Source organism: Mus caroli, chromosome 5 (assembly GCF_900094665.2).
Source record: "Mus caroli chromosome 5, CAROLI_EIJ_v1.1, whole genome shotgun sequence".
Lineage (NCBI taxonomy): Eukaryota > Metazoa > Chordata > Mammalia > Rodentia > Muridae > Mus > Mus caroli.
Window position 1 is genome coordinate 36973688 of NC_034574.1, and position 26387 is coordinate 37000074.

General features: G+C 37.6%; 1 long non-coding RNA gene across 2 annotated transcripts in view; it reads left to right on the forward strand.

Annotated features, from left to right (window-relative positions):
• Nucleotides 1-23893, forward strand: part of LOC110295085 — a 29730-nt gene extending 5837 nt beyond the window's left edge. Inside the window, exons 4-6 of one of the 2 annotated variants that reach the window (XR_002378005.2) lie at nt 11081-11237; nt 22516-22618; nt 23684-23893. This is a non-coding gene — a long non-coding RNA (uncharacterized LOC110295085). Of the gene's footprint in view, nt 1-11080; nt 11238-22515; nt 22688-23683 lie in introns of those variants that run through there. The other variant, XR_002378006.2, reaches the window with a different exon arrangement.
• Nucleotides 23894-26387: the final 2494 nt, after the last annotated feature.

Sequence of the window (26387 nt, forward strand, 5' to 3'; positions counted from 1 at the left end):
TCTCTCTCTCTTTCTCTTTCTGTCTAGAATTGCATTAGTTATCTGGGGATCTTTTCTGGTTCCATAGGAAATTTAGGACTTACATTTTTTAATTTATCCGTGGAATATGCTGTGGATATTATGATTAGTGTTGCATTAAGTCTGTAATATGCTTTTGATTTTCATAGTATTAGTTCTATGAACAAAGGATGCCTTTCATTTTTCTAGTGTTTTTCCTCAATATCTTTCTTTAAAGATTTGAAGTTTTCTTTGTAGAGGTCTTTCACCCCCTTGGTTAGGTTTATTCTAAGATAGTTCATTGCCTTTGATGTTATTCTGAATGGGAGCTTGTTATGCCCATGAGCTTTCTCAGTGCATTTGTTGGTGGTTATAGAAAGGTTCCTTATTTTGTAAGTTGATTTTGTACCCTGACACTTTGCTGAAATTGATAATTGTTTCTAGAAAGTTCTTTTGTTGAGAAAAATTTTAATCTCAGAGTCTCTCATATATATATATATGCACATATATATATGCATTTGAATATGTATATGTATACATATATATGTCTGATTTTGACATGATTTATTGAGATGATGATGTAAATGGCTAATGATAACAAAACAATCAAGTGCTCGCTTGTCAAGCTTTTAGGGAAAGGAGAACCCTTATTCACTGTTGGGGCAGGGAGTACAAATTGATCCAGCCACTTTAGATATCAGTATAAAGAATTCTCCAATAACGCAAATTAAATCTACCAAATGACCCAGATATACAACTCACTCCTTTATGGCCCAAAGGCATACAATCTTTCTCCATAGCTATCTGCTTGACTGTGTTCATTCCTGACTTGAGGAAAAAATATTTTTAAAACTCTGGTGAGTGGTTCCTTTCCTCCTTTGACCATTTATGTTCCTGGATGAAACACACCCACAGCCTTTATATTTTAATGTGCCTTAAGCAGTACAGAAACTGGGCAGTTACCTATCCTCCATACTGTTAGAATCTACCTGCTATCCATAAACCAAGTTATTACTTACTATGTTGCATCTGTGTTGCTCTTAGCTCCAATTAAGCAGCCTCTGGACCCTTTCCCATGTCAGCTCTCCTTCCTGCTCTCCTGCATGTTCTTACTCTTTCATGGTGACTCTCTTTTCCTTCCTCCTTCCTCTCCTCCTGGTCTCAAACCCCTCCCCCACTCTCATCTCCCCTGACCACCTACCAAACCTAAACTCTGCCTGTGTCTCTTTTCCCCAGCTATTGACTGCTGGTCTCTTTATTTACCAATCAAAATTAATTTGGGCAGGGTCCCTCAGGCTAATTACAGACTTCAAATCTTGGAGGCCAGCACTTAGCATTGCAATAAACAGTAAAATATAAAACCTCAACAGCTAATTTATTCACAATAGCTAGGAAATATAAACAACCTTCAATAGACGAATGGATAATAAAAATGTGATACATACACATAATGGAATACTCTTTAGCTGTAAAGAAAATTTAAATGGTGAAATTTGCAATTAATGTTTGAACCTAAAAATTTATGTTGAGTGAAGTAACCTGCACCCAGAAAGATGAACGTCACATGTTCTCTCTCATCTTCAATTCCCAGCTCCAAATCTTTAGACATGAATATATACAGAGAGTAACTACAGAAAGCAGAAAAGAATAAAGGGAACAGAGTTGTAGGGATGTGGTAGAAACTAGCAAGATACAGGGAAAATGAAGTGGGGTATGGAAAAATGAAGGGGTGGATCACACTTGTTGCGAGGGAGGTCAATGTATACAGAGAAGGAGGGACAAGCAATAAAGAAGACTAAAGTTGGGCTTAGTGGTTAAGATTGCTCTTCCAGAGGTCCTGAGTTCAATTCCCAGCAACCACATGGTGGCTCACAACCATCTAGATTGGGTCACAACCATTTGTAATGGGATCCAATGCCCTCTTCTGGTTCATCTAAAGACAGCAACAGAATACTCATATACATTAAATGAATAAATAAATTAAAAAAAAAACCAACACTAAAGTTGTTTGGTGAAGTCTGAGGAAATACTATTATTTTTATATTTATATAAATTATATACATATATGTGTGTGTATGTGTGTATACACATATATGTGTGTGTATGTGTGTATAAATAAATAAAATTATAAGTACTCACAGGCATGTAGATTATATATGTGTAATATATGTACTATATCACACACACACACACACACACACACACACACATATGCAGTTATGTCACATCAAAATGCTCCCCATGAGAACAAAAGAAAAAATCCTTCCTTCAAGTGGTTTGTCATGGCAGTTTAAATGACTCCCAACATAATATAGACTTCCACTGTATCTCTTGCTTGCTTCTTAAGAATTGAGGGTGAGCCCTTACTGAAGATTTGCTTAAGGATACAAACCTCAGATTATCAATCTGAATATAATCTTAAAGTCTTTTTCTGCAGTCTAGCTTCTATGTTATCAGAAAATTCTAGGTGTGGGCAGGTTGAGTGGGGAGACGAAGCTCAGGTTCCACTCCTGGGCATAGATGTGAACCAGAAGGAACTTAGAACTCTGCTTGGATGGGAGTCCCTGCATAACCTGGGTCCCAGGGGTGCCAGTTAGACTCTGTATTGGGGCAGGGGTTGTGTCTCACCTGTGATCCTGGGTGTGTCAGAACTCCTGGAGGTCAAGTTAGCTCTGGGAGTAGGCAGATTGGAGGGGGTGCGGCAGAGCACAGGCTCTGCTCCTGGGTGCAGGTGTCTATGGCTAGGAATGTCTCAGTTAGGCCAGCTATTTGAGTGGGGGTTGGAACCTCACCTGTAAGCCTGGACGTGTCAGAACTCCTTGGAGCCAGGCTGTCTCACAATGTAGTTATTCCTGTAAAAGTTAAATTTAACTCTAGTGTCTGTATGCCTCAGGCCCTGAAGTGGTCAATGTGCATACCAAGACACAAGCAATTCGACCTAATGTGTTGCTGTGTCACAAACTATTGTCATATTGATCAACCTTTTTAAGCTGTAAAAAATATCAGATTTAAAAGAAATACATAATTAAAAAGTACCTGATTTAACAGGAGGAAGGGTGTATTTTGGCTTATAATTTCAGAACATTCAGGCTCTTATTGTTAGTTGTTTCTATTGTTACTATGGTGTGGTGAGGCAGAATGTCATGCAGAAATCTGTGTTTGAACCATGTGCTCATTTCATGGGACCAGAAAGCAGAAAAAGACTAAGTGGGGCAGTAACAAGATAGTCCTGTCAAAGATAAGCCCCAGTGACCCATTTCCTCCAACTGACATCACTTACACAGTCTCAGCCCCTATGAATAGTTTATGGAAATGTTTCATCCATCATTGGCTTAATCATTCATCTTTATGATCTTATCATGATTGAAACTATGGGGGCTCCTCATGACTAATCATCTTTGAAAATGCCCTCATAGATATGCCCTCATAGATATTCTCAAAGTTATGCTTTACTTATCTCTTAGTGATTCCTTGGACCAACCAAGTTGATGGTTAAGATTAACCACTAGAGTAACCCTTGTCAACAATGCATAAAATAGGTTGAGTCTTAGTGTCTTAGTATTCTCTTGCTGTGAAGAGGCACCATGACTTTGGGAGGTTTTATAAAAGAAATCATTTAATTGGGGCTTACTTACATTTCAGAGGTTTAGTCTATTATCCTAATGGTGGGGAGTAGGGTGGCATACAAGACAAACATAGTAGCTGAGAGATTTACATCTGGATCCAATAGCAGCAGGGAGACAGTGGGCCTAACTTGAGCTTTTTAAACTCCAAAGCCCATGACCAATAACACACTTCTTCAAACAAAGCTATATCTACTCTAACAAGGCCATATTTTCTAATCCCTGTCAAGTAGTGCTGCATCCTAAAGTCCAATTATTCAAACACGTGAGCCTATAGGAGGTATTCCAATTCAAACCACCAAATTCAGGTACACCTCAGACTGATTAGTATCTCTGCAAGTGCAGTTCCTAAGAAAGTTTATTTTCTGTAGTTCTACATGATGATTCTAATATTCCTACAGTGGAAAGACATCCCAGAAACTTAGTCATGTATCCAGTCACTGATTCAACACGACCTTGTCATCTAATAAAGACACAGACTAAGCTGAGCAAGTATGAGACTACTGCCCTCATTACATGGTGTGTTGTTTTACTTTAAACATTTTCCTATTAGTGGAAAATGTCTATAAAATATATGTGGAATAGTAAAAATAAGTAAAGTAATAACACCTTCTTATATTATGAATACCAAGTTAAATATTACATATTACATATGTAACAATATATGCTATCATTGTCTAAAACTGGCAGAACAGTAGAATGAATATACATATACATATGGTGATATATATCTCACCAACAACACTTATGTAACAAAACCAATATCTTAGGACAGCTAGACAGCTATGACAGTGTGGCTCCAATACAATCATAAGGGCCACCACTGTATACGCAGCTCCTGATGACCAAACATTGTAATATGGTGCGTGACTATGTGCTATAATTAACCCAGGGAAACAGAGGTCAAATGATTAGATTGATGATGTAACCTTTATGCAATTTTCAGTGGGCTTATCTGTTTGAGTCTCATAAACAGTCATTTAATCAAATCCCAAAAGGAGGCAGAGGTATCTCCCTGTAGAGAAGCTGGTGTGGCGCTAGAACACCAAGACTTTGTAGTAAATACATCTAATCTAGATGAATGTAGAAACATTTCTTCACTCATTTCTCCAACTGTCCTGTTAGGGTATTTCACTGTGTCCTTTGTTCAGCCAGGTATGAGACTTTGACTGTAGAAAGCTGGACCTTTTCCATGAAGTGATTATGATGGCAAAAACTCTTAAGATATTGCTGATGCTAAGAAGTGCTTGCTAACAGGAGCCTGAGACAATGGTCTCCTGTGAGGCTCTGCCAGATCCTGACCAATGCTGATGCAGAGGCTCGCAGCAGCCAACCATCAGACTGAGCACAGGCCCCCAATGGAGGAGCTAGGGGAAGAACAGAAGGAGCTGAAGGGGCCTAATCTGGCATTAATTGGAGGGGAGGCCCTTGGTCCTGTGAAGGCTTGATGCCCCAGTGTAGAGGCATGCTAGGGCAGTGAGGCAGGAGTGGGAGCACCCTCATAGAAGCAGGGTTGGGGGGATGGGATAGGGGATTTGCAGATGGGAAACCTGAAAAGGGGATAACATTTGAGATATAACCAAATAAAACATCCAGTAAAACACACACACACACACACACATTAAAACTAGTAATAAATAAACAAAAAAATTCCTTTTCCCACCACACATTTTGTTTGTTTGTTTTTGCAGGGATTGCAAACTGGTGTGTTATGTTATTTATACTAATGAGCTACACGTATTTCCTTTAAAAGATTCAGAAGGCAAACCCTCATTGTAAGATAAGGGTTGCCAACTAATTCCTGTAACGATCCTTTAAGACCTCTGCTAGCTAGAATGTTAACAGTTTAGTAGCAGTCATTTTTAACAAGCCTATAACATTGCCATTACATGAATTATACATGGCTTATAAAATGATTATTTAGTCAGTGGAAAATTAAATCCGTCAGTGTTTTCCAAATCCGAGCTAGGACATTCATCAGAAAAACTGTTAAATTTTTAATCAACTGTACTGCGGTTGATGTAGCTATCAACTGAAATTGCTCTTTCTCTGCCATTCTCCTTGTTGCAAAATATAGTGTAGAATTACTGGCTCTATGGTGCTAATTGAATTTTTTTTTTCTTCCAAAGATTTAAGACAATGACATGCTATCCAGCACTGGAATAAAGATCTTGTATGAGTTTCAAAGACATTTTATATACAACTGAGGGGTAATTGAGTGTTTGAAGGATATTTTTTCTTCCTCATTCTATTCCTTCTAACCTACTGCATCAGACAGAGCCCCTTCAGTTTGAGATTTTACTCACAGCTTACAGACTCCAGTATGAAAATTAAGAACTGTCGCAGAGTGTTAAAAGCTATCTCATGTTATGGCAAAAATATAGTGACTGTGATGGTTAGTTTTAATTGTTAACTCGACACAATCTAGAATCATCTGGGAAAAGACTTAATGAGGAATTGTCTAGATTAAGTCTACATGCCTTGATGAGGTCAAGCATGTGAGGAATTTTATTAATTTTGTGAGCTGAGGTAGGCTGACTTACCTTGAATGTGGACATCACCATTTGATAAGGTAGATTCTGGGCTAAATGGAACAGAGAGAGTAAGCTGAACCCTAGCACTCACATGTCAAATCTGTGATTTCTAGTCTTTACTGTTAATATGATGGGACGATTTGCTTAAGTTCCTGCCACCTTGGCTTTGCCCAAACCATAGAATGTAGTCTAGAATTCTGAGCCAAAAAATGCATTTGCCCCTTAAATTGTTCTAACCAAAGTATTTTATTACAACAAGAAATAAACAAAGCCTCCAGAGACATTTGAGATAATCTAGACAACTTATTTCAAATATATTTTTCTCTATGCATTGCTAGGAATGTACTTTGAATTCATCTGATGATATTAGAATGTAATCTTATATTATCTTCTTTTTAGCTTATTCTTTGAGAATGTCATACATGAATGTGCTATTTATATTTTTTGTATGCTCCTCCTCATCTTTCAGCACTTTCCATGCTCCCACTAACTCCCTCTCAGCTTCATGACTTCCTCTTTAGTTTTAAGTGTTACGCCACACAAACAAAAATACACTCATAAAATAAACAGGCCTACAGACAAACGACCAACCAAAACCGATTGACTCTATTTGGTGTTGCTCATATGTAGATATATTTAGACCAGACAGCTTGGGGTTGGATTAAAATTGGATTGTCTATCAGGGAACTCATTTTTGAAGAAAGTGATTTCATCCACTCTCAGTAGCCCCTAACATACCCATACCTCTTTGTCTACACTGAAATTTGCCCCATCCTTGATGGCATGTCAACTGCAGATCCTATTTAGGCAACTGTGCTGTTGAAATTTTATGCCTGTAGTTTTCCTATCACATCTAGAAGACATGATTTCTTTTTTTTTAAATTAGGTATTTTCTTCATTTACATTTCCAGTGCTATCCCAAAAGTCCCCCATAACCTTCCCCACTCACTCCCCTACCCACCCACTCCCAATTCTTGGTCCTGGTGTTCTCCTATACTGAGGCATATAAAGTTTGCATGACCAATGGACCTCTCTTTCCACTGATGGCCGACTAGGCCATCTTCTGATATATATGCAGCTAGAGATATGAGCTCCTGGGGGTACTGGTTAGTTCATATTATTGTTCCACCTATAGGGTTGCAGATGCCTTTAGCTCCTTGGATACTTTCTCTAGCTTCTCCATTGGGGGACCTGTGATCCATACAATAGCTGACTATGAGCATTCACTTCTGTGTTTGCTAGGCCCCTGCATAGTCTCACAAGAGACAGCTATATCTGGGTCCTTTCAGCAAAATCTTGCTAGTGTATGCAATGGTGTCAGCGTTTGGAGGCTGATTATGGGATGGATCCCCAGATATGGCAGTCTCTAGATGGTCCATCCTTTCATCTCAGCTCCAAACTGTGTCTCTGTAACTCTTTCCATGGGTGTTTTGTTCCCAATTCTAAGAAGGGGCACAGTGTCCACACTTTGGTCTTCGTTCTTCTTGTAGAGAAAGGCTATTGACTTGTTTTAGTTAATTTTATATCCACCTACTTCACCGAAGCTGTTTATCAGAGTTAGGATTTCTCTGATGGAATTTTTAGGGTCACTTATATATACTATCATATCATCTGCAAAAAGTGATATTTTGACTGAAGACATAATCTCTTAGCAGACATCCTGATCCCTGACCCTTAAAATCTTTCTTCCATCTCTTCCAAAATGTTCCCTGTGTCTTAAATGTATGGACTTCATTGTATATGTATGAAACAGAGTTAGATACATAGCATCAGTGGTTCTCTGCATTTTGACCATTATGGATCTCACTTTTAGTCTCTATTTGCTGGAAAACAAAGCTTTGATGAGATGTGATAGATATTTAGAAAAGAGTAAGAAATTATATTGTTTATTTTATGTTAGAAATGTTGCAGTCATAAGTTCTCCTGTAGTGTCCATGGACTCTGTATTTACAAAGAGTTGACTAGACTTTCAATACCAGTTATAAATTCACTTGAGTAAGACTTAAATCCAACTAGACAAAATTTCTTTACTCCAATTTAAAAGTCACTCTTGCTCCATTAGGGATATCTTGCTGAGCTGGTCATTGTTAGGTTTTGTACAATTTATAACTGGGTAGGACTATTGATTGCTTTTCTCCCTTGGCAGCTTACATAGCATCTTTGAATAGTATAAGAGCTAGGTCTCAGGGAGGAAACTTTCAGGTCAGTCCTAGCTTAATTTCCCCAAGTCCTATGTCCAAACTATGTGGCATCTTCAGCAACAGGGTCTTACCTTCATGTTCTGGGAAGCAACCAAGGGCAATGGGAATAACTTATACTGTTTGGGACTATCTTGAACTCCCCTGACTAGTAATTCAAGGGAAAGTTTCCATTATCTGATATTGAGGTATTTTGTTTGATAGTCTATGGCGATTGGGAGAGATTTATTCCTCATCCTGGCATAATTATGTTTCCAGTATCTAGATCCAATCTCTTTAGGTAATCTTATAAAATGTTTCTCTATTTTTCCAAATATTGTTGGTGTTATTTTTTCCTCCTTCTCCTACTCCCTCTCCATTGATCTATTATTTCTCAAGCCAATGAACCTCTTGCTTTTCCTATTTCCTGCTTCATAGCACCCATGTTCTATTATCACCCTCTCTGACACTTCTACTCTATCCATGGTCCATCTTTACTTTCTTGGTTACTTCTGTTTCCCTCCATATTATTTATTTACATCCAAGGTTTTGAAGCTAGGATCTACACATAAAAAAAAGGTGTAGGATTTGTCTTTGTAAGTCTTGGTTACCTCTGGGAATTAAGTATCTGTACATGTTCTTGTTCTCATCATTCTGTGATGCTGAACACAGATCTGTTCCTGGTTGACCAATCTCAGAACAACTTTGTCTGCTTCAAGAAAAGTTGTATTACTTAGCATTACCTAGACTCAAGTGATGTGCAGCGCTCCTGGTTGTGATAAAAATGCAGCTGTTTTATTGTCCTTGAGTAGAAATTGAGATGGTGGGTTTCAACCCCAAGTGAAGTGGGCTCTCCCCTTCATTGAGCTTACCCTTGAGAGGCAAGACCCAAAAAATGTTGACCATGAAACTTTCCAATATGAAATGCTTGTCAGCACTCTTGAGTTCCAGCCTGGGTCTTGGATTCTCTTGATATACATGGGTTCAATAAGGCAAGCTTCAGTATGGGGTCCAGTGGGCTGAGAATGTGGCCACAGTAGGGGCTGAGGTGTGGAAGCAAGTGATGGTAAATTAAGGCAAACTTTTCTACAAATGCTTTTAATACAGTTCAGAATGACATTACATTCCAGTGCAAAGACATATTTCTCAATTCTTTCCTGCGAAATTTGGTTTGGGATCCACAAAACTGACTTTGCTTGAAGCCCTTCTCTTTGTTGATAAATAGACAACTATTAGTCTAATGACAACTTGAGAAAAAAAATATGGTATCCTTAAAGTTTTCTGTACATAGAGATCTCTATGTATTTGCAAAGATAATTCCTCCTAATTAGAATATCCATCATCTCTTTCCTGCTTAACTATTGTCATTATTCTAATGATCTCAAATGAGATCTCAAATGAGAAGCATGTCCTGCCTCATGCCCAGACATTCTATATCCAGGCAGAAATAGTCCTCTTTCCCCTGCTTGATACAATAGAGTTAATGTCATTCATCCTGGTTCTTGCAGCTTTTACTAACCCCACTCACCATGGATGGTGTTCTAAATTCTGAAATGTAAAAATAAGATTATAACCCTTCCAAATATATCCAAACACTTCTTAGATTACCAATGGTCACTTCAGAATATTAATAAAAGGAAGACTCATATCCCTGATCATCCGGTGTCTGAATATCAGAGGTCTGCCTATCTTGGTGTTCCTCTCCACAGTAACCTCTCCTAGATTAACTTATTGATGGTATCATCAGCCTTGTGTGTGAGCCTGGAAGGGCATGAGTTCCTTCTCACCCCCTATACCCAGAATACACTTCACAAGCCTTATCTACCAGGTATCTATCTTCTCATTCGGTTCCTAGTTTACTTCTCAGAAGTGACACAAGCACTGTCTCTATGCATCATTCTATATTGCAATTTTAACTATTACTTTCTGTTACTGTGCTTCTTTATTGTGGGACTCCTATCAGAATTACGAGTTCCTTGGGAGAGAATACACAACTTTCCTAAGGTGTTTTGCATCCTTTCAACATAGAGCAATGTGTGAAAGGAATTCAGCCATAAATATTGCCTCAATTAATGAAGGTTTAGAGAATTGAACAACTGAACAAAATGATCTCCCATTGAGGCATAAGGGAAGAGGGAGCTGAGTGGCAGAAGCCACTGCAGGATTTACTAGCAGTTTCCTCTTAGAAGCCTCCATTTTCTGATTTGTGAGTGGGAGTAATGACCAGGAGCCAAACAGGGATGTGCTGTGAGAAGGGTATTGGGAGCATGTTCAGCACAGCTTGGCATAAACTCTGTAAAGGTAGCTGACTTCCCCACTATCAGCAGCAATCCTTTATTCACATGAAGGGCAACAGAGCTGGAAGAGAGGGGAAGGGCATTGTGACCTACATGGTAAACACAGTTTTCTCATCAGGATCCAGAAGAGAGAGCAAGCTAGGAGTTTACTTGCTTGCTTGCTTGCTTGTTTGTTTTCTTAGAGAACTCTCTTGGAAGTTAGTAATTATCTGATTAATTGTCATTCTGCCAAGGGCTTCTGTTCTAGAATGATGAGCTTACATGTATCTGAACTCAAAGGGAATATTTGAACCTGCTGAGAACTGCATAGTGAACTCTTCATGAGTGGATGTATAGAGTGGCGAGGTAATTATGTGTATGGGAAGCATATGGCACAAGCTGTATTTCTCCCACTGAAAGAAACAACTCCAAATATGTAACATATACACATTCTCCCTCCTATAAATACACAGATTGGAGGATGCTGCAGCATCACTTTGTCAATATCCATATCCCAGAGAAATCACTGGAAACCTTTATCAGAGGAACAGATGGCTGGGTCCCTCCTGGTCTGAAAGTATTTCTGGCTGTCATGTGGTTATTCTATAAATAAACCTTACTGGGAGGAAGGTAAGCAATCAATTGTCCATTTTGACTTTGAAAAAAAAGTCGTGTGTGTGTGTGTGTGTGTGTGTGTGTGAGAGAGAGAGAGAGAGAGAGAGAGAGAGAGAGAGAGAGAGAGAGAGAGAACTGAATATGATTCTCTGATTAATTCTAAGGGCTAAAGGGGTCTTGAAAAAATCAAGATCATCTGACCCTTCTTGAAAAAGCTCATTTGATTAGGTTCAGTATGACATTAAGAGACCGTTGGAGAATGTCATTAAAGCTCCAACAGGCCATGCACAGCATTATCAAAATACTCTGGTTGTGTGGATTCTCCCTACTGGATCCAGCTCAGCTTTGGATTTATTCACATTCCGGGCTAAATATTCAAAAGAGTCAGTGTTCTTGATAGTTCTGTTCTAACCTCAGTTAATATGCATGCAACGAGATAACAGTAACTCAATGCCAATCATTCCCCACAATATTTTTACTTAGTAAGCTGGGATTTCTATTCCTTGAAACTCTACCATGGGGATTATTTCATTATTCCAATTTTACAAACACCATTTGAGGGCCAATATACCAGCCACCAGCCATATCACTATAATTACACAGGTCACCATAATAAACAAGATAGTGACTCAGTCCTGAGTTTTCTATCTCTTTGTTACTCCATTGGATAGGAACAAGTATATATGCATGCCCCTTTCTAATTCTGAGACTATATACCTATACAAAGGTATCTTCTAAGAATCTGAAAGACATTCATTTACTTTCTAACTCAAGACACAAGTCTTATCCCTACACCAGCAACAATTACCTGTCCAACCCAGGTGTCCATCCAACAACATTAAAAAAAAGCCAACCAACCAACAACAACCACAATGAAGGATGCATCACACCTCACTCAATCCAACTCATCATTTAAAATTTTAACATTTTGTTCGTGAAGATCTCTGAATCATAGTGTCATATTGCAAACCAGGGCAACTTCCTATATGAGAGGATGATGATAAATTACTTGCTGGGGAACGCTGGGGATGTTCCTGGATCTGGAGCCAAGCAACCTTATATGGATGGTTGGTAGACTGTGCCTATGAAAGGCAGGGGATAGGATGTGCCCGGATCTGTAGCTTAGCATCCCTTCCATTTCAGCGTAGAACAAATAGAGTGAAGGCTTTTCTCCTTATAGCTCCCCCTTCAGTGTTGGATGAACAGGTCTGCTTCTGAGAATACTGGGATGGCTTTGCTTAGAGTTTAAGCTGAGGGTATCCCATGTATTGATGTTTACCTACAACCTGAAAGGCAAATGAAGTCAGTGTCAAGGTGTTGCTTAATACCTTAATCATTGATCAAGTGCAGTTACTAATGAAGAGAAAGAGAAAGCAACATGTTCACGGATTTTCACACATTTTATTTATAACACTTCACACATTAAAACTACTATCTTTAAGTTGACAGTTTTAAGAGAGGATTTTTGTCTTGTAGTACGAAGACCAAAATGTCTTATGTAAACAGTCGCCACAGCTTCTAGAGAAAACTGTTCGGGGTGCTGGGGAAACTCTTCAAAACCAAATTCTTAGCTCCACCTTTAAGAAATAACCAGGATCTCTAATTGAATGATATTCCTGAAAGAATAGCATGGAATTTTCTAGTTCATTTTAGATCTAGATCTAAAAGTTGTTTTAGTAATGAACTTTTAATAGAAGAATTTTAAAAAATCTGTGAACGATTTAGGGAAAAAGTGCCATTTGAAAAGATCTCTTTCTCATATGTATCCAAGGTTACATAGGTTTACATGCTAATGCCTTCTTCACAAAGCCAGTGCTACCTGTGGTAAATCCCACTCTGTGTCTCAGGTTACCTCATAATCATCATAAAAATCTGAAGACGCTCCTTAGAGCCACCTGGTGCCTTTTTTTGTAAACTTCTCTTCTTGACGTAATTTTAAATTCACAGGAGGCAATGTTGTAAAGAAATGGCTCATACCTGTTACTCAGTTTTCTTGAGACAAATTGCCTGACTATATCACAGCATTTGCACGGGGGTCACATTGCTTTTACCTATTTGATTTCAGTTATTTAATTTGAGAAAGTGCCTGCAATTTAAGAGTTCTATCTATAAAATGTCTGAGAGAGATGTTCCTCTCTCCATAGCCATATTCCTATACCCCATCTTTCACAGGCACAGTCTAAAAACCATCCACATTCTCCTCTGACTGACTCTACACTGAACTCCAAACCTACAGTTTCCATTTGTGTGCACCCTCTGTTTTGTAAGTCACATGGTTTTTGACAAATGCAGAATGATACATATCCAACATGATATGGTACCAAAAAAATTTTTTTTATGTCAGATTAGTACAGGCTAGGGTCATTTGGGAAGAGACAACTCTAACTGAGAAGATGTATCCACCTGATTGACCTGTAGGTGTGCATATAGTGTGTTTTCTTAACTAGCAATTGATGTGGCACTTAGTACATTGTGGGTGGTGCCAGATCTGGGCCCATGGTCCTGGACGTTGTTAACATAAAATGGGCAAAGAAAACAAGAAAGACAGTACGCAGCACCTCTCCCTGGCCTTTGCATCAGTTCCTGCCTCTAAGTTTCTACTTGGAGTCCCTGCCCTGACTTCCCTGAGGGATGGATTCCAAGCTGTAAAATGAAATAAATCCTTTTCTCTTCAAGTTGACTTTAGTCATGACGTTTGATTACAGTAGTAGAACCCCTAAATAAGATGACCATTGTGTATACATTGCACTACCTAAAAAAGTTAAAATGTAACTCTCTCCATTCCCAACCCTGACAATCACATACCTTTATAATGTCTCTACAAATTTACCTCTAATGTAACATCATATTGTAGGCTATATAGTCATTTGGCAAAAATGACTTTCAGACCAGCTTGTTTTACCCAGCTATATGCCTTCAAATTTCTTCTAAGCCTTTTCATGACTTGGTAGGTCATTTCCTTTCAGCATATATTGATCTGTATTTTCTGGATATACTAGAGTAAATTTATCTTTTTCTCTTCCAAAAAACGTTTTATTTCTTCTAAATTTTAGAAATTAAAGCTAAAGCACGTATCCTTGCATACGTTTTCTTTATAGGTACAACAGTCATGTCTTAACCAAGGAGATTAGTTGTTAAACAGAATGATAAAGGTATATTTTAGCTGTGTGAGAAAAATCACATTTCAAGTGTACCTTCTATGTTGAAGGTGTCACTTTGCAGGCCCAGCACAAAAAAGGAGTTCCTCTTCTTCCACTTTGTCATCTGCATTTGATAATGTTATGTTTTGATCATATCTGTAGATCTAGAAGGAATGTCCCTCTGTACATTATTTGAGTTAGCACTTCCTTTAATGGAATATAATGTGGCATATATTTTCATGTGCTTTTTGGTATCTATGTATCTTTGGTGAAACATGTTCAATTCGTTTTCCCATTTTTTTAAATCATGATAATTATTTTTAAATTATTGAGCTTAAGGGTATTTGGGGTAGCCACCCATTCTAGCATGTGTCTTAAACAAGTTTTTCTTCTAGTCTGAGAATTGTCATCTTCTCTTGACAGGAATTTTGGGGAAATGCAGTTTATCATTATTTTCTTTCCTAGGTTGTAATTTTTGGGAATTTACATAAAAGGCATAGCCACAGCTGAAGCCGTGTAGATTATCTCTGGTATTTTCTTCTAGGAGTTTATAGTTTTTCATTGTGTTTCTGGCTCAATGATTGATTTTTGTGTTAAGATTTCATGAAGGTTTTAAATCTGTATCTGGTTTTAAATCTGTATTCTTCATTTGAATGCTATTTCAGCATCATTTTCTCAGTCTTCTTAAAAATTGGCCAATGTGAGAAGTGAGGACTTGCCCTCTGTACTCTCATGAAACCCATGTTTTTAAGTTATGAATTATATTGATTTTGCATGTCTTTGGGGACATTTATATGTTATTACTGAATTCGTTTTAGTTCTTTGTCCCTTGAGCATCAATAATTCTTTTCACACTTTCCTATTATCATTTTTGTATTCATTCTTAATTATTCATGAATTTTGAATCATAGTTACAAAGTATTTTTTCACTCATAGTGGGACTGCAGTTCCATGCATTCATCCTCTAATGCACCTTAAGCTTCTTTTTGTGTATAGTGTGAGATATAAGTTTATTTTTAGATTTTTTTCCCAAATGGCTACTCAATTCTTCTAGCGCCATTCAGTCTAAACTGGACTGGAGTTTGAGTCTTGACTATTGAGTCGGATTTCTGCTTCATGGTGTTTATTTTTAAGAGAAGCAAGGTCTTAGACTTTAGTTTTGTTTTTAGAATACAGTTTACATATCCAACAAAAAGCTTTTGTTCTTTTGGCTTTGTCAAGGGAAACTGCTGGAAAATAATGCATGTTTCAATGTGCAACATAGTATGATCAGGCATGTGTTTTTTTAACCTATAATGGAAACTCCTTTCCATTTCCATTGGAGGTGAAAGTCACTACTCAATCTTAGAGGGCCAAGTTTCCCATTTGTTAATATTACTAATTTCATTATTCAATTATTCCTTCCTGTATATTAGCATATGTATATGATAGCATATATATATACATATATACATATATACATATATGTCATACACACAGTCACACACAGACACACACACACATACACAATAACCCCAGAGATGTGCAATGACGATCATATTACTGGCAATAATTTAAGTATTTACTAACTCCTATGGTAGTAAAATAATAGAAAAATAATGGTATATTATTGTGAAATTATATCGAGTTGGGGTTTGGAGTAGCTGTCATAACAAGCTACTAGGCATTAAACACCCGTTTATCAATCACATTTCGATAACAAGGCTCATATTTATGAAAGCATATTTTCAATGTGTATCAAATTAGTCTCATTGGTTGTCTCTACTATTATATGATATATTATAATAATCTATTGTGCTAGATTATTTTATTTTTTATGAACCTATTTGTTTGTTTTTATAATTTGGTGAAAATATGATATTAATTCCCTAAAATAAATGTTTCAGTAGCTTGTGCAAGAACAAATAGTTAACATGTTAGCATAGTTAGTCCCTGGCCTTGGGACTTTGATTTCACTAGTTGTGGTGGTTTGAATGACATTTTCCCCACATTCTTAGGCACTTGAAGACTTGGTTTTCAGTTGGTGACACTGTCTAGGAGGTGTGGCTGTGCTAGAGTAAGTGCAACACAAACACAGTGGTGTGAGCTTTGAGGTTTCAAAGTCCCTATATTGTTTTCACTGTGCTTTCTTTGATTCATCTGTGTGTTTTGTGATGTCAGCCCTCAGGATGCTGACCCAGCTGCCTCCACTTGCTGCCTCTCCTCTGATATCTTAAAATGCATCCTTGATTAACCTTTTCTGATATAAGATGCCTTGGTTATGGTGTTGTATTACAACAGTAGAAAATTAACTAACACACTAACATTTATATGTATTGCTATTAACAATAACTTGTTAAGAATAATAAAGATTTACTTTATCCTAAATGCAGGACATATAATTGTATAAGGATGGTGTCTTAGTTAGGGTTTTACTGCTGTGAACAGACACCATGACCAAGGCAAGTCTTATAAAAAATCAACATTTACTTGAGCCTGGCTTACAGGTTCAGAGGTTCAGTCCATTATCATCAAGGTGGGAGCATGGCAGTATCCAGATAGGCATGGCACAGGCAGAGCTGAGAGTTCTATGTCTTCATATAAAGGCTGCTAGTGGAAGACTGACTTCCAGGCAGCTAGGGTGAGGATCTTATGCCCATGCCCTCAGTGACACACCTACTCTGACCAGTTCAAACCTATTCCAACAAGGCCACACCTCCAAATGGTGCCACTCCCTGGTCCAGGAATATACAAACCATCACAGATGGTCATAGCTGTTAGTAACTCAAACTTATTAAATAACTTACTAATATTTATAAAATATCTCTATGTGTCAGAACTTTGCTAGTCTTTATATTATTAGACTCAATTTACAGCAGAATAGTTTAGAACAAAGTTGACAAGATCATTTTTTCCTTTCCTATTCTATGTTATTTTGAGGAAGAAATAGTCTTTCCACTTTAATTGTTTACTAACTAAAAAAGCATTTACTTTGTTTTCCAAGCCAGCTGTGCAGTTTATCCTATTTCCCCCACCAATTTGATAAATAAATTGTGCAAACTCTAGTTTCTCTGGTAATAGAGATGCTGCTAAAAACCGTTCAGTTAGACTCATATAGTAAAGCCTACCAATCCAACAGCTGGGTCAGATTTAAGAAATCAATTTCCCCTGCCTCTAAAACAGTCATTTTATTCTGAAAGACAAACTATTATGTTATAACTTGAAAAATGAAAATCTTTATTTAGAATCATCCTAGGTTTTCTGATGGGTCAATAACTATATTTAATATATGTAAAAATAGATCAAAGACAGTTTCAATAAATAACACTTTCTTAGTCAGATACTGTTGAATCTATCCTGATAACAGGCTAAAAAAATATCTGTGCACTTGTCTAGGGCTTTTTATTGTCAGCAAGTACGGCTCTATATTTGGCTGCTGCCATTCTACAGGGAAAGGGTAGCCAAAACCATTTGAGTTTGGAATAAGACATTCCAAGATAAATTCCCAACTGAATGATTTGCTGGATATTCTACTCAAAGTAGTGTTCAATCTTATGTGAATCTTTACATGAGGACATCTCTATGGTGCTTACATCTGAGAATTTTATATTTAATATTAAACTCTATGCAGGTAAAATAGTTTTTCTTCTGTCTGGTTACTTGTCTTCCAAGTAAAGAAGCAAACCTACTTTTGCACAGTGATTTATTTGAAATGTGTACAAAGTGAATTAACTCATGGCTGCCTCTTTCTCACACAGTAATTGCATTTGGATGTGAGAAAAACCCGGCATCTCTAATCAATCCTTCTGCAGTGTCTAATGACTGCAACTTTGGTACATCCTGTCCTGGGTGTTACAAACAAGTTGAATTGCTAGCCATAACTAAGATGCTGTATGAGATATAGGAACTGTATTACAGAAAAAGCTTTTCTAAATAAAGGCACTTTTTTCATAATGAGATCTAGCTACTCCCTCTAGTCCTCTTACTCCATACCTATCCTCTTTGGTTCTATGGATTGTAGTGGCCAAAAAACAAGTAGGTTTTGTTACCTTGGTGTAACTCAGAAGTCAACATCAGCAATAAATGTGTGAAAACACAGGAAGGGTGTCATGATATGGGCAAAGTACAACAGTTAATTGCCCAAAACCTAGTGATAATGGGCAGGGAGTAAGTAAATGAAGAGCTAACCTAGAAGAATGACTAGATAACAGAGTTATAATTATTGCCATTTAGCTTTCCCTTCTATCCTATATTTAATAAACCTGAACTCTGAAATATTTTTATTTCAGAAAAAAACATATTTTTCACAATGAGAATAAAAGAAACATTGTTTCTATCTCATATTTGGGGAAGTTGAAATTACTAATGGTTTCCATTGGCAGGGGGAGAGAAAAAAAGAAACAGGAAAAGAAACAAAAGAAGAAAACCTAGAAGGTGAATGTCGTTGGGATAAAATAATAGTAATAGTCAAATCTATCCAGGAAAGAAATCAATGTTAAGAATGTTTAGGTGAGTCTGTAATCCATGCATTTATAAGAAAGAAAAGAAAGAAGTAGCTTAATCAGGTAGAGATAAGTCAGCTCCCGAAACATAAGGAATGTGCCACAACTCCAGGCATAACCTGTATATGTAGCGCTGACGAAGCACTTTCTGCCTCATGGCCCAAAACAACTGATCCAGGAATCCTACCTCCAGATGGCCATCCTCCAGTGAAGCTTTCTACACAACAGAAAATTCTAAGGCCTCTAGAAGCTCCTGAGTGTGAATTATCAAAAACACCTGTGTATCTTTCTCAGTATACCTTCTAAAGTATTGCTGGATCTAATTTTATATACAGTCAAATTCATGCATTTCTTCCTGAACTAGAGAAGGCACAAGGAGTGGGACCGAATTCTCCTGGAAGGTATATGTGGACGTCTGGATTTTTTAAAAATTCTATCTGAAAACTTGTGAAGACAGATTTATAGAATTCAGAATCACTGTCCCAAATTAACACCGTCTTGTGAGTTTCTGAAGTTGTGGTTCGGGAAGTCACATTCCTTTTTAATCTAATAAGTTACATTTCCACTATGACATTTGAAACAGAGTATTGAGACGCCAAATGGAAATTTTAATTATTTAAAATGAAATTGGAAGGTGACAGAGGCCTTGACTTTATTATGTGTATCTTTAGCTTGCAATGGTTTGGTTATGATATTCCATCTTTGGGATGTGTCAAAAGGGATACACATTAATTACAAACTGCATACCTTTCAGTATATTCCACAACACACATGAAATCATCAATGGGTTCTAGTAAATAGCATTTATGTTATATAGCGTGCCTCATTCTCTGACTAAATATGATAGTGTTTAAAGCAGTGTTACTAAATGGGCTTTTGACTTATAATAATTTAAAATTACAATTGATATGAGTCACTTAAACCTCTTCTAAAGCAAATCATGAGTGGTTGAATCTATCACTAATAATACTAAATATGAAGCAAAAATATGGTTCCTCTGAAAGATACATAGAGACTTGTAACATCTTTATAAACAGTGTCTAAAACCAACTTAACTGCTAAAGAGTGCGGCCTACTCATTCAGTAGAATACTACCAGCAATAAAAAACAATGTACTCTGGAGAAACATAACTTAGAAAAGTTTCCAAAAGCCTTGCATTTGGGCAAGAGAATCCTTAAAGAAAGGTTATCTATCATATACCTATTTCCATAGTGTTCTAGAACAGCCATAATAAGCTGTCAGCTGTCAGGTATCGAGGCAGGGCTGGTCTCTGGAGGCAAATCACTGGCTGGAAAGTGGGTTGGGTCTCTTGTCTCCAGGAGGCTGAGGATGTTGTATATCACTATGAAGGTAGGAAAATAGCATGGCTGTTTACATTTGTTAAACTGTCTTCACATGCTGAAAATATGTATCTTATTGCATATAACTTGTAGATCTACTTTTTTAAGTAGGTTAAAAGTAAAAGGCGTTGGATTGCTTTCCAAATTTAAATGTAAACTCCTCTACCACAGCCTTTAAGAATCTGTGCATATTATCAGACTTCAAAGGCCAGTGACTCATATAGCCTCTCCTCTACACAGTTATTTTTTAATTCTTTTTTTATATTTATGTAAAATGAAAGAAGAGGAAAAAAGTGCCTGAAACCAGCAGGTTTTCTAACAAGAGAAACAATCTCTCTAAGCAGATACCTTAAAAATAAAGAAGAAATGCAACTAATTCCTATTACACATTTCATTTCAAAGGCATTTTGAATGATTGTTTGCTGATAATAGTTCCTTAGCAACAAGCAATACCTGAGACAGAATTGACACGGGTTTTTGTTTGTTTCTTTGTTTTTTGTTTTAAACTGATTATTATACTACATTTCAAAGAGACTGGAATCTGAAAATAGAATTTTCCATTTAAAAGATGTAAATGAAAGGTAACAGAGGTTCAAGAAGGAGAGAAACTGGTCAGTTCATGTACTTTTCCACTATCTTGCAAATAATTACTCAGCAAAGTTTAGTTTACCCTCTGCACCATGTTTGCTAATTCATCATTTTCAAACAAGGCATCTGATGTCAAGTAAGTCTGAGGACAGCATATTTAAACATTGACTCTGTCACACACTTCTTGGAAGCCTGAGAAAGCAGGCAGTTATATCTGCTCTTGAAAGTGGTTTTTAAATAGATACCAGCACATGTGGGGAGCCTGATAGCAGTAACTGACAGTGATATAGATGCTCCAGGTCACTGACTTACTGACGGATAGCTCTTTTCTCTTTAGTTGATCTTATCACTTGCTGAGATGCCGATGGTGAAGGTTTATGTGACTGTGATAGTGCAGTAGCTTATGACAATACTGCCCTTCAAGAAGAATGGAGGCAGTGAATAGATTATGTGCAACAATTTCAGACTGAATCTGAAATGTACACATTATGGCTCAACTTCTCTCCATCTTTCTGCTCATACTCTTATGATACCAAGACTGTCTTTGCTGGCTATTCTTTAATCTCAAACTCATTTTCCACAGCTCCTTTATATATATATATATATATATATATATATATATATATATATATATATATATATCCTTCCTACCAGAGAAAGGATTCTCATCACTATCATATGATCAAAAATAATCACACTAATTATAAAATAACTATTACGTTTTGAAAAGTGAGACCTTAGTTATTAGGAAACCTTTATTAATTTGTATTTCATCAAATGTCTAGCTTATATAGGCTCTATATTTTGTACAGATAAGACCTTAGACCCCTTAAGTAATTACTAATAAATTAGACAATCTTTACTGTATGTAGAGAGATAGATGTACATAGAGATGTGGATGCTAAAGTTATGGACAAACTAAATTCATTAACCCCCATGTTTGCTAAAATGGAGCTCTTTTTGAGCACTGATTTACAACAGGTCCAAAGACTGCAATGAAAGTTTTTATTTTAGGAGCGATCATTGAAAGCATCAACTGACCTTGCTCTTCTGTGTCGTAAGTCAGAAAATAAATAGTGAAAGTGTATCTTAGTGGTTTGCAAGTGATTCAGGGCAGGATGCACAGCTATTAGAAAGCCATCGATTGGGCTGGAGGAAATGAGTTGGCTGTAGCATGAGCTGTAAGCCAGGGCTCAGGATTGTGAGGTCAGGGCAAGGTGCCAAGGTGTACTGCATTTTTTGGCAGAAATTCAAGCTCCTAGCTAACAGTCTGACTCCTGTTTCCAAGTTTTGTAAAACTATTATTTGGTATTCGGTTTGTTTCATGCAACTTTCCTATCTTCCAGAATTCATGATATTGCTATGATATGCTTTGATGCTATTTGATTATAATCTAAACACACTTTAAGTTTAAATTTATTCAATTATTTTAGTTAGGCTGTTTTGTTGTTGCTGTTTGTTTTGTGATTGAGAATCAATACTGCTTATGGACACTGTTTGCAAAAAATATTTCTTGCTCTGGAAAACAAGCAATTCTGCCAAGAGTATTACTCAGAAGCAAGTATTAATGATTCAAGAATACCAAAGCCATTAGCCACTGCCAACCAGACTGCTTTAAATAAGGTGTATTGGAAAAGGTCGCAGCTGAACGGGAAACCGAGAGACATTAGTTCTATTCTGGGCTTGGCGTCCATGTGACCTTCAGCACTTCACTCAATTTTTCTTGTTCTTCCGTTTGCTCAGGTTTCAAAAAATTGGAATGATAACACCAGGATGCTCGGTGCAGTCATTAGAGGAGCATGTTACTTGGACTCCTGAGTCCCAGCTAATGGTTCCTGTGTTCTGGGTTCTGTATTCACTTTTAACCCTATTTCTTCATTGCTTTAATGCTTCAAGAATTAATTCTTAAACATTGCATTGTTCCATTTGATTGGCTGTTGCCGTTATAGATAATGGGTTAAATATATCCTTGGCTTTTAAATCAGTCTGTTTCAACTGAATACATGAAACATTGATAGAATATGTAGTGAGAATCTTGGTCTCTTTAAACACAAAATGTTATAAGAATATATTTTTGCTTTAATCCCGGCTGTGGGATACGGGGCTGCTTCAGATGGTCCACGGGAACAGATTATGATTTGCCTCATGCCCAAGTCAGGGCATGATTTTTTTCCAGCTGTAGATAGTTTCTGCAAGTGCATGATGCTGTGGAATTCTGGCAACTCTTGAGAGGATATAAAGTTGTTAGCACCCTGATTGGGGGAGGGATGGCTGCCACTGCTGCCCCTGCTGTTGCTGGTTGCTGGTTGCTGGTGCCGATTGGAGATATCCCAGATATCCTGATGACAAAGATCAAACTTGCCATAAGGAGCTTGATGCCCCTAATCAGCCGGGAGTGGTCTAAGGAGATCAACACTCCCTCCCCACTTTTAACCTTCTTTCTTTCCTACCCAGTGTTGGGGGTTGGAAGAAATAAGGCTAGAGAAGAGTGATAGAAAAAGGAAACACACAAAATAGCCAAAAAGTCCAGCTACAAGTATATGCACAGGAAGTAGGTTATTAGTTTGACAATATTTCCTCAGTCTCCCATATACAAAGAATATTCTTCTTGCCTGTTTTCTTGCCAGCACTGAAGACCCTGATATTGGTTTACTCTTGCTGCCTTAGTTCTGCCAAATAATTATTAGCTGCTAGGCATTTTGCTAAATGTTTTTCTTGCTCAGCTTACTGAGTGTTCAGATTGCTATGGTCTCTGCCATTCTAGAGTTCTCATTTTGTAGGTCAGAAGTGTGGCAAAGCATTCCGAGAAACAGAAGCTTAGGAACTTGAAAGTGAGAAAATGTATAACACTGGAGTAACTAGGGTAGTGGACAGTGAAATGAGTATGATTTATATTCCTTCCTCTATACAGGTACCTCTGTGAGAACTACACAGTCACAACCAACTTTTAGTCTCATTAACCAGTGAGCTTCTATGAGAGATAGACACAAGACAATCAACTGCCTAAAACTGATGTTTCCCCAATTCAGTATGTTGATATTTTGGTCAATTTTATTTTAACAAAAGCTATTGGAATGGACTGGTTTTGTGTCAACTTGACAGAAGCTAGAGTCATCAAAGAGGAAGAAGCCTCAGTTGAACAAAGCCTTCCATGAGATCCAGCTATAAGTTATTTTCTCATTTAATGCTTAGTGTGGGAGGGCTTAGCCCATTGGGGGTGGTGCCATTCCTGGGCTGATGGTCTTGGGTTCTATAAGAAAGCAGGCTGAGCAAGTCAGGTGGAGCAAGCTAGTAAGCAGCACCTATCCACTGGATCTGTATTAACTCCTGCCTCCAGCATCCTGCCCTGTTTGAGTACCTGTCCTGACTTCCTTTGATGATGAACAGCAGTGTGGACTTGCAAGCTGATTAAACCCTTTACTCCTTAACTTGATTTTTTGGTCATGATGTCTTGTAACCCTAAGACATGGGGTTTTATATACATTGTAGGACATTTATCAACACCCATGACCACCAACTGCTAGACACAGTACCCCTCTAATTATGAAAATCAAAAATATCTTCAGACTCCATCAGGTGTTCCCTGAGGAACAACTAGGGATATCATCCTTCCTACATAGCAGCTCCCTTGTAGAAAGGTCCATAAATTATCCTGAGTTCAAGATGGCTTATTCCTTTTCATCTGGGCTCTACTTCAGGAGATGCTACATTCTCAAAGAAAAATATCAGTTATAACAAAACAGGTTTTCAAGGTCAGTGGTAGACACCCATTTTAGATTCCTGGAGAAAGTGTGCATTTAGGAACTCTGAGTAGAAAACCAATCCAACCAAACAATGAGATCAATCAGTACTGCGGGCTGCTAACCACAGTTATGAACAGCCATGGTTGCCAAGGAAAGAATTTTAGAGACATGACTTCTGAACAAGAAAGAAAGAGTAACTGAAGACCCAGGACCCTAAGGAGAGGGAGCTGCGGTTACTAGAAGTGGAACCTGCTGAGCCACTGCATGGACTCCGGGTAAGGGAAGCTTGGAAGTACAGTGAGAAAGAAAACACCTTGAGAAAGCTTTATTTGGAAGGGAAGGAAATTATGAATAGAGGGTAAAGCAGAAGAAAAGTGATCAAAGCATCTATATTAGTTATTTATCACGAGTGTTGTTGTTTCCTCCTGTTCTTACACTTAGCTACTCATCCTAGGTACATATGATGTCATAATCCTTTAATCCAAATAAACAATGCTGCCAGTTTATTTATTATATGTTGGAATGATCCCGACAATCTGACAAGAGTGATCCTGGAATTATATTGGCTAACCCATAATACTGGCTTGTGTGGGACAGGTTAGAAAAACAAGGAGCATTAGGAACAACCCTTTACCCCAGAGTCCATTTGAGTTCTATCACCAGATGAGAGTCAAGAATCTTGATGTAAATAACATAGGCTCTTTCTCCTTTCTCAGTTATAAACCGACCATTTTCTAAGAATCTACAGAAACCCTATTTACAGTAAAAAAGCATGTCCTAACCACCTTGGCAAAGTAGGTGGTACCTGTTTGTACTTTGTAATATTATAATTATCTTAGTGGAACCACTGAAATCATGCTAAAAATCTCATTTAGTGTGTGTGTGTGTGTGTGTGTGTGTGTGTGTGTACGTGTGAGTGAGAGAGAGAGAGAGAGAGAGAGAGGGAGAGGGAGAGGGGGAGGGGGAGAGAGAGAGAGAGAGAGAGAGATTGTCCCTCAGAGTTGAGAGCCAACAAAATGGTATGACTATGGCTGAATTTTAACTGCAAATCCCCCTTAACAAGTTCATATCCATATATGATGTGACTTTACTTATTCTTTTATTTGGGAATACCAGTTCTTAAAACTCATATTAACATGTCTATTAGTAAACTGAGAGTCTTCCTGGAGAAGTCCATACTTCTTCTCTCTGAAATGCTTTATTCTTTCCAGGAGTGCATTTTGCCCATTTTAATGAACTCCATGGGCTGGCAGGAAGGCTCAGTGGTGAAACATATGCACTATTCTTGAAAAAGAACTGAGATTTTAGATCTAATAACACAGTAAGATGACTCACAACTATCTGTTAGTGCTAACTTCATGCTGATCAGGTGCTCGCCTCCAAAGGCAGCAGTATTCACAAGTACATACCCACACACATAGACACACATGCATATAATTTAAAAAAACTTAAAAAAGTATTTCCTACTCTGCCTCATACTAGATTGTCCTGAATAAAATGTTCTACTTTATCTAAGCCAAGAATCAGGTTCCATTTCAGTTAAGGTCCTACAAGATTAAGGAAACCTTCTGACTGTCAGTTATGCCTTTGTCTCTGCAACCACTCTGCAAGAGGCTGTGAAACCACTTTGAAGATAACACATGATAGGAAACAAGAACTGAAGGTTGCTGGCCAGAACACTGAGGAAGGATGTTTTAATAAGCCTAAAGAACCATTGCTTCAGGAAGCATCTCATCATGTATGTAATGACACTTCCTTAGAATTCCCAGAAATAAGAAAACTTTTTTTTTCTAAAGCACTTAAAGCAGAAAAGACAATAAAACATTAGCTTTCCTTAGACTCTCAAACATTAGCATCGGCAACAGTTTAACA